A 13386-nucleotide genomic window follows, 5' to 3' on the forward strand; every position below is an offset into this window, starting at 1 on the left:
GAAGAAAATTATCGAAAGGAGATATTGCAGTTGTTTGCAAAAACAGATTTTAAAGTTTAAGATCAAGACAATTTTTAGGGCCGGTGCTGTGGCATAGCAGGTAAAGCCGCTACCTGCAGTGCTGGCATCACGTATGGGCACCAGTTCGTGTCCCGGCTGCTTCACTTCCAATCCAGCTCTCTGCTGTGGCCTAGGAAAGCAGCAGAGGATGGCCCAAGTCCTTGGATCCCTGCACCCATGTGGGAGACCTGGAAGAAGCTCCTGGCTCCTGGCTTCAGATCAGCGCAGCCCCAGCTGTTGCGGTCAATTGGGGAGTGAACCAGCGGATGGAAGACCTCTCTCTCTCTGCTTCTAGCTCTCCTTCTCTCTCTGTTTAACTCCAACTTTCAAATAAATAAATAAATCTTTAAAAAACAATTTTTAGATTTGTTAACATATTGATATTTTTATGCATATATTTTAAAAACCTCATTGCTTTAGCAGATTAGACTTTAATTTTATATAACTTTACCTTTGACATTAATGTTTACCTTTAAAGATTTATTTATTTATTTGAAAGTCAGAGTTAGAGAGAGGAGAGTCTGAGAGAGAGAGGTCTTCCATCCGCTGGTTCACCTTCCAGTTGGCCACAATGGCCGGAGCTGCACTGATCCAAGCCAGGATCCAGGAACTTCTTCTGGGTCTCCCACGTGGGTGCAGGGGCCCAAGGACTTGGGCCATCTTCTACTGATTTCCAGGCCATAGCAGAGAGCTGGATCAGAAGTGGAGCAGCTGGCTCTCAAACCAGCGCCCAAATGGGATGCTGGCGCTTCAGGCCAGGGTGCTAACCCACTGTGCCACAGCACCTGCCCCAATGTTTACTTTTAGAAAACCCTGTAAACAGTATTTTTCTCAAATTTTTTTTCTAATGTTATGGGACTTTTTATACCTTTGGTAACTTACTGAAGCCTTTAGGTATTTCTGTCTTATCTTTCCCTTTTCAGTCTAAACTAATCTAGCGATTTTACTTTAGGACAAAAGGGTTTTACAAGCAAGTTTTTTTTTCCCACCCAGCAAACATAGGCACCTAATCAACAGTCAACTACTTGGGACTGTCTCTGAAACAGACATGTATTCAGGCAGCTGCAAGACAGTTCCCAAGGGTGACTGTGGGCCAGGGCCTGTGTGCCACGGTGACAAGCCCACTGGAAATTGTTAGCTTATATCTGGGAGACTTTGTTATTGAATAGCCTTATTAATAAATTTAGTATTAATATTTTGAGAGTTCTTGCTGTCTATTCAGATAAGAATTCTGAATATCAACTCCAATAAACCAGGTGACATGGTAAGATTTAAAAAAATTCTTTTTTATTTGACAGGTAGAGTTTTTTTTTTTCTTGTACAAAACAAAAATATTTTAATACCTTTAAAATTCAAATTTTTCTTTAAAATCATTCATGAAAAAGATTCTCAAGTCAGAATTAACACCTCAGTTAGTCAAGCATCAGGAAGCTACATTACAGCTATTTAATGTACAAAGAGACATTTTTTCACGTCATTTTCTTCTGCTGTCTGTTCCAGAATCAGACTCTTGCTTCTCTACACTTCCATCCCATAATTTCTTCAGATCATGAAAACTGAATTTGTTGAACACCAGAAAGCTGTTGATATGATGTTGTATAAACCATAACATTGTGTTGCTGACCATCCGCAGCTATTAAGCCAGCTGGTAACTGGTTAGTGAATGCCTCCTCTGTAAGTAAGCTCTTCTCTTAGTCCTTCTGTAGCTGTGACTGCTCCACCAAATCCTTTCTCTCCTTTCATAGCCTCTCTGAATTTCTGAAGGTACAATTTCAGAGGTTCCACATAACTGGCAAAGCCCAAGGTGCACATGGCAAAGAGAATGTCTTCTCCATTGATCGTCTTCCGTTTCTCTTTCACTTGCTTCAGATGCTATAAAGCTAAGAACTCACTCACACATTCTTGAACACATTCTTTGGCATCTGTTGCAATCTTTCCTGTTTGAGGTGTGGCATTCTTCGTTATCCTAGCCACATTTGCAATTGAAGATACATATCTTGTTCTAGGAAACTTTCTTTTGAACCATTTGTGTCTTCATGATCATTCATGCTGTCCTCAGTATCATCGTGAGGCTGTATCACGTAGTGGCTCCCCCCAGTGCAGTCTGTAGAAATTCCCAGTTGAGAAGCATCTGTGGTAGAACTGTCACCGTCCATTGTCATGAAGTACTGTCAGAACCGTGGTGCCAGTGGTGCCAGTGGTGCTCACAGCACCTTTCTAAAAAGGTGTCTAATCTCTGCCCAATTCCAACCCGTGTTTCTAGCATCTTGTTCTAGTACTTCGGGCGAGATTACGATTTGTGGGTGCTCTGGAATTCTTTGTTCTCGGAGACTACTGCTCCGTGAGCCCCTGCCTATCCTCCTGCCTCCCACCAGCGATGATCAAAACCTTAGTGCAATCCGAACGGCTTCCTTCCCACCTTCGGGGCAAGTCCAGGGACCACAAACCGCCAGATGGCCGCATTCTTTATGTGCAAACCAGACTGCGGGACACCAACGCCATTCCTGCCTCCCTCCCGGGGACCTCGCCGCCTCCCCCACGCAGGTGCGCGGCGTGGCCCGGGGCCCCACCGCCGAGCCTGCGACCTGTCAGTCCCGCACGTGCGGCGCCAACCCCCGCGCCCAACGCCCGTCTCCCGCCCGCCGCGCGGCGCCGGAGTGTGCGGGCGGACAAAGCGGCCGGGCCCGGCCAGGCCCCCGCGGACCGACGAGCGGGAGGCTGCGGGGCGCCCCGCGGGGGCCGAGGGGGCAGGGTCGGGGACCCCCGGGCCGCGCGCCCCCCGCCAGCCGGCCGGCTCCCCGCACAAAATGGAGCCGGCCCGGGGCGCCGCCGCCGAGAGGGGGGCCCGGCCGTGCCCCGCCGGCAGCCCTCTTCGGCCTCGGGCTCGGAGCTCCACAGCGGCGAGCGGGAGGCGGCCTGGCTCGCGTCCTGCCGCTCCCCGGCCGGCGCACAAAGAACCGCGCTGCGGCCCCGCGTCCGCTCCCGGCCGGGCAGGCCCGCAGCGGGAGCGGCCTCGCAGGCGCCGGCCCGGCCCGGGTCTACAACCAGCGCTGCGCCAATGACATGGTAAGTTTTTAACGTTTATTCAGTGAAAGAAATACACAGAAAGTGAGGGCTTTATTTAGAAGAAGTCTGGAAGCACAGGCTGGGTCCATACCAGGCAGAGAGCAGGCTGGGAGCCACGTGGAGCAAAGTGTGTGATTAGGAGCAGCTACAGGTAGCCCAGCTCGGCCAAGAGGCCCCACACCTGGAGGTAAAGAACGGCAAGGGAGGGCCCACCGTGCTCCAGGCCTTTCACTCACTTCACAGGGGAGTGGTTACGTAGTCTGATTGGCAGGTGGGTGTACAGGTGAGGTCAGGTATTGGCATGAGATCACAAAAGGGGGCAGGCTGAAGGCGTGGTCTCCAGCTCCTAAATCTAATCAGTTTAATCCATATGCCTGCCTCTATCAACTTGAGTATTGTTGCCCTGGCCGATAGACAACTGGCCTTCCTCATCCCCTCTCCCAGCAGAGGGGCAGAGGTAACATGCTACAAACCAGAGAGGGAGAGAGAGAGAGAGAGGGGCTTCCATCCACTACTGGTTCACTCCCCAATTGGCTGCAACAGCTGGAGCTGTGCCCATCTGAAACCAGGAGCCTCCTGCAGGTTTCTCATGCAGGTGCAGGGGCCCAAGGACCTGGGCCATCTTCTGCTTTCCCAGGCCACAGCAGAGAGCTGGATTGGAAGTGGAGCAGCCAGGTCTCGGACTGGTGTTTATATGGGATGCTGGCACTGCAGGCAGTGGCTTTACCTGCTAAGCCGCAGTGTCAGCCCCCAGTTGCAGTTTCTTCTCCTGTCTCCTGTGACGTAGAGTACTCTGGTAACTCTGGGAGTGGACGGCATCAAGCTGCCCTTCTGCCTCTTAGGGGCAGGCTCACTGAAACCAAAATGAGGGAACCCGGCTTGTTACCTTTTTTCCTCCCACCATTCCAACCGCCCCCTTGCCTTTGGCAGCTGTCTTTCCCTTGGCTGGTTCCTCGTGCCTCATTGGGTTCCTCTGTGCTCCCAGGGCCCTACCCTGGCACAGCAGGATGGTGAGTCACCTATGGATTAATCTGCCCACTGGCACCAGGCAAGGTCACCTCTCTCAGCATCCTGGGGTGGGGGTATCGTACCCCAGCAACAAAAGAGGTGGAAACCCCATCTCTGAATCCTGGACACAAGCCCCTAGAAATGTTGTGGGGTTCTCGGACAGGCAGGACACCGAAGCTCATAGCAGGAAAGCAGTCAAAGGCTGAGCCCGGAGCAAAGCGGGTCATAGCTTTACACACACTCTTACTTTCTTTGTCCGCCTCATATGGTTACCTACATTCTGATGGGGTATTTCAAGGCTATGGGGTTGCTAGAGGGTTACACATGAACACATAGGTTCTGATTATGCCACTTCCTGGTTCTCTCTCTCTCTCTCTCTCTCTCTTTCTCTGTTGTTCTGGGAGGCTCCTCAACCTTTGGTTTGATCTGAGAAGGCCCTTCACTTTCCTTTTGGAAACCCCTACTCTGGGGTGAGCCTTGGGCTCAGTGTTACAGCTGGCACTTGGATGACCACATCTCAGGTCAGAATGCCTGGTTCAGATCATGGTTCTGCTTCTGATTTCAGCTTCCTGCAAACGCAGACTCTGGGAGGCAGCAGATGATGGCTTAAGTGCTTAGTTCCTGCCACCCATGTGGGAGACCTGGACTGAAATCTGGGCTTCTGGATTCTGCCTGGCCCAGCCCCAGCTGTTGCAGGCATTTGGGGAAGTGAACCAGCAGATGGAAGATATGTCCCTTCTGTCTCCATTTCTCTGCCTTTCACCTCAAATGAAAATAATTAAGTAAAAGTTAAAAAAAAGATGGCTGAGTGTGATGACTTGTGAGCTTTGACTTTCAAATTTACATTCAAACAGCCGTATGTGGCTAGTGGCTGCTGTATTGGATCCTAAAGTTCTATACAGATAATGCAGAGCACACAGTAGTTGCTGTTGTTGGACTGTGTCCTCACAAAGTTCACATATTAGAAACTGAATTCCAGGGCCAGCGCCGGAATTAATCCTCCACCTGCAGCACTGGCATCCCATAGGGGTGCTGGGTTCTAGTCCCAGTTGCTCCTCTTCCAGTCACAGCTCTCTGCTATGGCCCGGGAGGGCAGTGGAGGATGGCCCAGGTGCTTGGGGGACCAGGAGGAAGCACCTGGCTCCTGGATTTGGATCAGCGCGGTGCCGGCTGTGGTGGCCATTTGGGGAGAACCAACAGAGGGAGGACCTTTCTCTCTGTTTCTCTCTCTCTCTCTAACTATAACTCTACCTGTCAAAAAAAAAAAGAAAGAAACTGAATTCCAAATCTCCTGTGTTGATGGTGTTTGGAGGTAGAGGCTGTGGGAGGTACTTAGGATTGGATGAGGTCAGGACAGAGGAAGCCCCATCGGCATTAGCAGCATTTTAGAAAGAGGGACCTGCGCCAGCATCCGTGCTGTGTCCCAGCATGTGATGCTCTGTGTCGTGTTCTAATGCAGTAAGAGGGGCCCCAGCAGATGCTGAGCAGAAGTCTGCATCATGGTCTTGGACTAACCAGGTCCAGAACCATGAGCCAAACGAGCTTCTTTATAAATCACTCAGTCTTAGGTATTTTGCTGTAGCAACAGAAAACTAGGATAGTAGCATGCTTTACCCACACACTACCATAGGGCTTAGTTCACTTAACACACCTATATATCTAGGAGACAGACTGTCACAGTCTATTAATTTTTTATAACTGCTGCATCCTCTTATTATTCACAAAGGCAATCCTTTCTCAGTCTGGAGAGCCATAGGCCATCACTTTTATAATAAGCCCTAAGAGTCCACATGTTATCATAACCAAGTACCTCCCAACAACTGAAATTCCCCACACTTCATAGTTATCAGCCTGGGCCCGAGAGAGCTTGACACTAACCAGTACCTTTGAGGAACTTGGGAAACAATTTATCATGAGCCACTGCCCTAAAATGCATTCAGTGTACGTGGCCTGTGCCCTGAATTCAGCGGTGGTTGGTCTTTTTTAATGGTTCTCCTTTAAAGAGCAAGGTCTTCCGAGAAAGACGGCAGTTAAGGTGGAGCACCTGTGGCTGAGTGGCCAAGGGGCATTGTGCAGCAGTGGGGTGACTGCTCGCTGGTGGTGACTCTCACTGCCTCTCAGTTGTCCTGAAGCCTTGTGGATCTCTGGCTAATTTTGGGCCTTGAGATAGCCTACCTCTTAGGATATTTCTGCTTGTGAGAAACTTTAAAATTTCCCAGGTCCCAGGGGCCAGCGCTGTGATGCAGTAGGTTAATCCTCTGTGGCATCAGCATCCCATATGGATGCCAGTTCGAGTCCCGGCTGCTCCTCTTCCAATCCGGCTCTCTGCTGTGGCCTGGGAAAGCAGTAGAAGATGGCCCACATCCTTGGGTCCCTGCGCCCATGTGGGAGACCTGGAAGAAGCTCCTGGCTCCTGGCTTTGCATTGGCACAGCTCTGGCCTTTGTGGCCATTTGGGACTGAGCCAGCGGAAGAAAGACCTTTCTCTCTGTCTCCTCTCCCTCTCACTGTCTGTAGCTCTACCTCTCAAATAAGTAAATAAAAAGCTTTTTAAAAAAGAAAATTTCCCAGGTCCAAATGGCCTCTAGAGAAAGAAATTTCACTAACCTGTTCCGATCTCCAGCTGTTGCTGCTGCTGCCGCTGCTTCTTCCTCTTCCTGATTTAATGTATTTATTTGAAAGGCAGAGAGAGAGAGAGTGAGCGAGCGAGAGAGAGAGATTTTCTATCTGCTAGTTCACTCCCCAAATGGCTGCAACAACAGCTGGGGTTGGACCAGGCTGAAGCTAGGAGCCAGGAGCTCCTCCGGGTCTCCCACTTGGGTGCAGAGGCACAAGGACTTGGGTCATTCTTCTACTGCCTTCCCAGGTACATTAGGAGGGAATGGGATCAGAAGTGGAGCAGCTGGGGCTTGAACCTGTGTCCACATGGGATGCTGGCACTGCAGGTGGCTTAGCCTGCTACACCACAGCGCTAGCCCTAGCTCCTTCTTCTTGAGGTCCCTACGAGGCAGTAGATGCACTATTTGGTGTCAGATCTGGCTACAGACTCAGCTTCAATGGAACAATCTCTTAAGAGCATTTTGGGTGGATACCTAGTGCACTGGCTGCTGGGCTTTAGGATGTTAGACTATATTTCCTAATGATTCATATAGTGGTGCAGTAGGGGGGAATAAAGGGACCATCTAAAACGCACTCAGCAATCTTGCTGCGTCATCCGTGGGGGCAGACTGGGTGTTAGGCATTGAGGGAAGGGCACAGGGGCTTTGTGGAGAAGGAAGGCTGCCTTTTCAGGATTCCTGACCTAATAGAAAACTGGGGGTGAGGGATGGACAGTGCCTTTTACTACACTCATTTCCAGGCAACCCCTAGAAGAGTGGGCCCAGGTCGTGTAACCTTCAAACCAGGGTTCATCACAGTGGAGTAGACGCACTTATTGGCCCCAATTCCTTGCCCCTCCCTGATCCGCACACTTGCCGTAGTCTCATTGTGGGAAGACTGTGGCTTGCTGTGGCCCATGTGATGAAGAAGCAATGAAGACATAGTGGTTCTGAGCCTAGGCTGGAGGGGCCGCGTGAGTTTCTGTGGCCCTCATGTGCTTCTGCCTTCACTGTGAGAAGAGCTGCTCTCGGGGAGCAGCTGCCTCGGCCAGCCTGGGCCCCAGAGTGAATACCTGTGACCAGAGCCGCCATGGCTGATCGGCAGACCCGTGTGAGAAGCAGAGCCAGCCCTGCCAGCACAGCACTCGAGCAAAACTGTGGAGATGATCAGGCACACGTGTCCTAGGTGTCCTCAGTCACCCGGGTTGACTGTCTCGTGCAGCTGAAGTATGAAAACACGGGACAGGGTGAATAAAGAAACTGTTGAATGGTCATTTTGCTGTGATCCCATCTTGCTTAGTTCACTCTGCCCATTTGGCTAGAATCTGCCCAGGTGTCCTCCCTCCCCAAAATTCCTTTGGGTCAGCACTTTATGAGTTTTGGGCCCATCTTGAACACTGTCTCTGTTATTGTAGCCCTGGACTTGTTAGGTCGCAGTCCCTGGCTTCACCACTTAGCTCTGCTCATTTACAATCCCAGGTGTCTGTGTTTTGTGCATTTAGAGTCTCAAAACTCTTCTCTCCTAACATTTTTTAGGTTCCAGGCTTTTTTTGATTCTCAATTGCATGTCTGTTAAATGCAACCCTTCGCTTGTATAAGGCTTGCTCTCTGCACTTATTTCAGTTGGCCTTTATGCAAAGTCTGCTTTAACAGCATGCAGGCTCAATGTTCATTAGAAACCCTTCTCCCCATCTTGTAGCCACCTGCCTTCACTTTCCATCCAAGTTCAACCTAACCCAGCTGGCTTTTTCCTACCTGTATCACCACAACCTACAGAGCTGAAAGAATGGTGATTGTAACCCACTCTGTGTTTTGGGATGGTGTATGACATAGCGTTACTGTGACCAGAGCTAACACTGATGAGGTTGTAGGTTCAGGTGCTACAACAGAGACCCACACAACAGTAGGTTAAAATAAAAAATCAGTTTATTGGGCTCTTGAGTAACGACGTGGTGAGGATGTCCGGGGCTAGTGTTTTGGCTCATGTGTCAGGGACCCAGGTGCCTTTTATTGCTCTGCCTTCCTTGGGGTGTGGCTCTCATCCACATGGAGATTTCATACCCTTCATTTCCTTCCACCCTGCAAGCCCACACAGCTACAGCGTGGTGCAAAACTCTCTTTCCAGCAGTACCCGCCAACACTTAAAGCTTCAGCTTGAAGCCCTGTTTCCGCTTCTGTTCCATCCTCGGCGTCTTCCTCTTCTTGAATGGGGGTGCTGCTCCCTACTGCGTTCTCCAAGACTCTGCAGCTTCCCAATCCCACCAGGATGTCAGGAGCCAGAGCCAGTGGAGCCTGTTGCCCTGGACATGGGAGGCCCTGGCTTCCAGGATGGGAAGCTGCAAAGCAATGTTAACATTGTGCCTTCCAGACTTTGCCAGACACCAGTCCTCCTCGCCCTGCTCTGTCTTCCCCACCCTCATCTCCCTGCTGACCTCTAGCCTTGAAGTAGCCAGAGGGCCTCTGCTTTCTCCTGGCCTTCCCTATAACACCTCAGGAGTGTAGAGAGCACACAGAGCCTTGTTAAAGTAGATGCCTGTGTCTTGGAGATTGACTCAGGACAGCTGGCATAGGGGAGCCTCCAGGTGGAGGCATACGTCCATGTGTTGGCAGGGTGGAACACCCTGACTCCATGTGAGCCTTCCAGACCCACGCGGATGTGTGTCTTCATCTGGTTGCTTATTTGCATCCTTACATCATCCTTTCTGATCAGTTGGCAAGACTAAGTAACTATTTTTCTGAATTCTAGCAAGTGATTGTGCCCAAAGAGGGATGTCACAGGAATCCGGATTTACAGCTACCCAGTCAGAAGCACAGGTGGCAAACTGGATTTTTGATTGGCACCTGAAGTAAGGTCAGCTTGTGGGACTAAGCCCTTAGCTTGTGCGACCTGACACTAACTGTGTCATAATTGAATTATAGAATGCCCACTTGGCATTCACAGAGAATTGCAGAATTGCTTAGTGTGGGAACTGCCCCCCCCCAGCAGGGGTCAGAAGTGAAGTACTGAAAGAGTGAGAGTAATAGTGGGGAAATTTTTTTTAACCTGTGTGCAAGAGGTTTCACTATATATTTATAAATTCTTTAACCCTTCTCTCTTCAAGAGATTGAATCCTTGACTTCTCGACCATACTATTGGCAGAGATAATGCCCTGTACTTCTGAGGCTAGTTCATAAAAAGTATCATCCGTCTCTTTGTCCTCAGACCACTCCCTCCAAAGGGAGCCAGCCATTATGGTGTGAGGACACGCCACCAAATAGCATGTGAACAGGCCCCCTAATGGGAGACACTGAGGCATCCCTCCAACAGCCAGCACCAACTTCCCCTGAAGATGAGTGGGTGAGCCACTTGGGAGGTAGATCCGCCAGCCTCAGTTAAGCTCTCTGATGCCTGCAGCTCTGGCTAATAGCTTGAGAACCTTTTGAGTGACCCAGAGCCAGAGCTGCCGGAGCTACCCCTGAATTCTTGACTTGGAGAAAATCTGGTAAATTTATATTGTTCTTACAGAGCATCAGATAAACCATAACTGTCTGACACAGGGTTAAAGCAGACAGACTTGAGACAATCCTCTGAGATGGCGTATTAATTCATGATGCCTAGATCATGGTTAGAGACTTTGGCCCTAGTCTCTAAGTCTCTCACTACCACAATACTTGCCGTGCCTAAAAACTCATAGCTTTTCCTAGGTATAAAATTCCTTGGCTCCCTGTCCCATAAAGAGGATGCTAGCATCACATTGTGCAGGGAGGAGTTAGAGTTTTGGGGGAAGATGTACAACCAGAGTGATACAAGAGCAGACTTAGTCTCACAGGTTTTCAGACAAAGGTGCGTTAGGCTGGACTTAGCTTGCCTGTGTCTACCATGGATAGAGTTCTATAGAGGACACCTGCCCTGGAATGTGCTACATGTTTAAAGGCATGGCGAGGCAGAGGGCACATAGGCCACCATCAGTGGAAACAGTCTGATGGTAGAAACTGTCTCACTAGAAAGGGGGAGCCTGTTTTCCCATTGTGCTCATGTGTCTTGAGCTATTTCTCTGCCTACAAGCTGAAAGGGGGAATCTAAGCCCCGCTGCATTGCCCCACCTGTTAGATACCCAATCCCCCAGGTTGCTGCTGAGTCTGGACCTCCCAGTTGATCTCTTGCTTTCTCCATTTCTAGGCTATCAGCACTCTTGTAAGACTGAAGCTTGGTCACGTCTTCTCTCTGCTTAAACTGTCAGTAGTTCATCTTGTTTGGCCAAGTTCATGACCAGGCTTTTCCAGGTAAGGTTCTCCATCACATGTACAGCTTCATTAGCTGTCTTCTACTCCTTGCACTCCATGTTCTAGAAGACTCACACAGTTTGATGCTTCTCTGCCCATGTGCCGTCCTCTGTTTAGAGTGCCTTTGCTTCCTCCTGGCAGCTAAAACAACGTCTTTCTTTCCCAGCTACTTTAATCCTTCCACACCTGCATCTCTTTCCACTCAGCCAGGAGCCTGACCACATGTTGGTGCTGAGCTACTGTCGTGTCCAACACAACATGGACTCAGAGGGTTGTCTTTCTTCTCAGTGCAGGAGCCCCATGAGTAAAGGGACTCTGCCCCAGTCAGCTCCCTCCCCAGCACAGGTTCCTCTTTCTCACACTGCCCTGGCCACCTATCTCCTCCTCTGAATCACTGCATTTCTTTTCTGTATCCCTTTTTCCCTAGTCATCTGCTGCCTCTTTTCACCATCTTTTTCAAAGTGCTTCATTTCTCTCTGGCAGGTTTCATAGGAATCCATGAGAATTTCATTCATGTAGTGGCATTAGTCTTCTGAGCTGAAGTTTGCCTGTCAGTAAGGTGGAGGTAGAGGCAGGTTTTGTGCCACCTGGCCACGGGTTCCCATTTTCCATTCCAGGTTACAGCCAGAGGTGTGCACCTGACCCCAGGGGAGACAGGTCATCAACAGGCTGGCCAGGCTCTAGGGTAGGATACAAACTCTGAGCAATCCAGGACAAGCTGGGCAAAGCAGACTCTCACTCTTGGGAGTTTTTGTTTAGAAATACGATAGTCAGGGGGTGGAGCCAAGATGGCGGAATAGTGAGGGCGCACACCGATAGTCCGGGAAAATTTAGTTTAATAAAAGTGGAGTTATGGTAGCCTCAGAAAAAGGATCAGGAAAAAATTGCAGAGGAAACTCTTCTGGATCTAGTGGCTGTGACTCGGAGGACCTACTGGGAGAACAAGGTTGCCCACCGCGCGGAAGCCGAGCCACGGGAGCTGCAGGGTCTGCGCACAAGTGTAGGAAGGGGAGTGGATGTGACACAGACACCAGCTGGGAGAGTTGGGACGCCCAGGGCTCCAAGTCCACACATCGGCGCTGGAAGGGGAGGTGAGCTCAGTAACCCGAGATATTGGTGGGGAAACGGCGGTCAGAATCTAGAGGGGAGCAGGAAAGTTCACCAGACTGACTACAGGAGAGAAGGAAAAAGGTTGGGGGGTTTCTCTCTGCACCAGCCTTGCAAAGGTTGCAAGGTTGCAAGGTTTGCAAGAGTTTGCAAGAGTTTGCAAGAGTTTGCAAGGTTTGCAAGAGACAAAGAGCAGGCCCCCACTCTGGATTTACATAACAAAAGGGGAGAGCTAAGGAACTGAGTCACTACAATTCAGTAGCCTAGGCAACCCAGTGGGAGTCCAGAGGAGAAACAGAGCCTGCACAGACTCTTTGGGTAGAAGCCAGAGATCGGAAGCTAAATACCATCAATTCTGCACAGCCGTGCGGTGCGGTATTACGTACCTCCTGAATTAAATAAATAAATAAATAGAGATTTACCATGCATAACCTGAGGGTGTCACCTTTGCACACCCATAACCCGGAAGAACCAAGCAGAGCTCTCAGGCCACACCCATCTCAAGCCTCCAAGGCTCCTCCAACAGCAGGCAGTCCACTTAACACAGACATAGTATAAAATAAAAAAAAAAAGCACAGTGACAACAGAAGAATTAACTATACCAAGCAACAAACACAGAAATCGAGGGAACAAGATCAACGATGACACTATGATGCCTCCAAATAAACAAAACACCCCAAGCCAAGATTATGAAGATGATGAGATAGAAGAAATGCAAGAACCGAATCTCAAAAAAATTATGATAAGAACATTTAGAAGTTTTCAAAAGCAAATCCTTGAACTACAGAAATCCTTATTGGACAGGATTGAAAATCTCTCTCGTGAAAATGAAATTTTAAGGAAGAATCAAAATGAAACGCAGAAACTAGTAACACAGGAAAGTGTGATAGTGAAGAGAAATCAAAATGAAATGAAGAGCTCAATAGATCAAATGACAAACACATTAGAAAGCCTTAAAAACAGAATGGGCGAAGCAGAAGAGAGAATATCAGACTTAGAAGACAGAGCACAGGAAAACATACAGTCAAACCAAAGAAGAGGAAATTAGAAATCTAAAAAATATTGTTGGGAATCTACAGGATACTATTAAAAAAACCAACATTCAAGTTCTAGGAGTTCCTGAAGGCATGGAGAGAGAGAAAGGATTAGAAGGCCTTTTTAGTGAGATACTAGCAGAGAACTTTCCAGGTTTGGAGAAGGACAGAGACATCCTAGTACAGGAAGCTCATAGAACCCCCAATAAACATGACCAAAAGAGATCCTCACCACGACACGTGGTAATTAAA

The 13386-nt window shown here is 49.3% G+C and overlaps 1 pseudogene; it reads right to left on the reverse strand.

Annotated features, from left to right (window-relative positions):
• Positions 1 to 1364: 1364 nt before the first annotated feature.
• On the reverse strand, positions 1365 to 3577 carry LOC149121289 (nuclear transcription factor Y subunit beta pseudogene; annotated as a pseudogene).
• Positions 3578 to 13386: the final 9809 nt, after the last annotated feature.

The sequence above is a fragment of the Oryctolagus cuniculus genome, chromosome 17, assembly GCF_051225735.1.
Source record: "Oryctolagus cuniculus isolate XC-2025 breed Fujian yellow rabbit chromosome 17, ASM5122573v1, whole genome shotgun sequence".
NCBI classification, from domain to species: Eukaryota; Metazoa; Chordata; class Mammalia; order Lagomorpha; family Leporidae; genus Oryctolagus; species Oryctolagus cuniculus.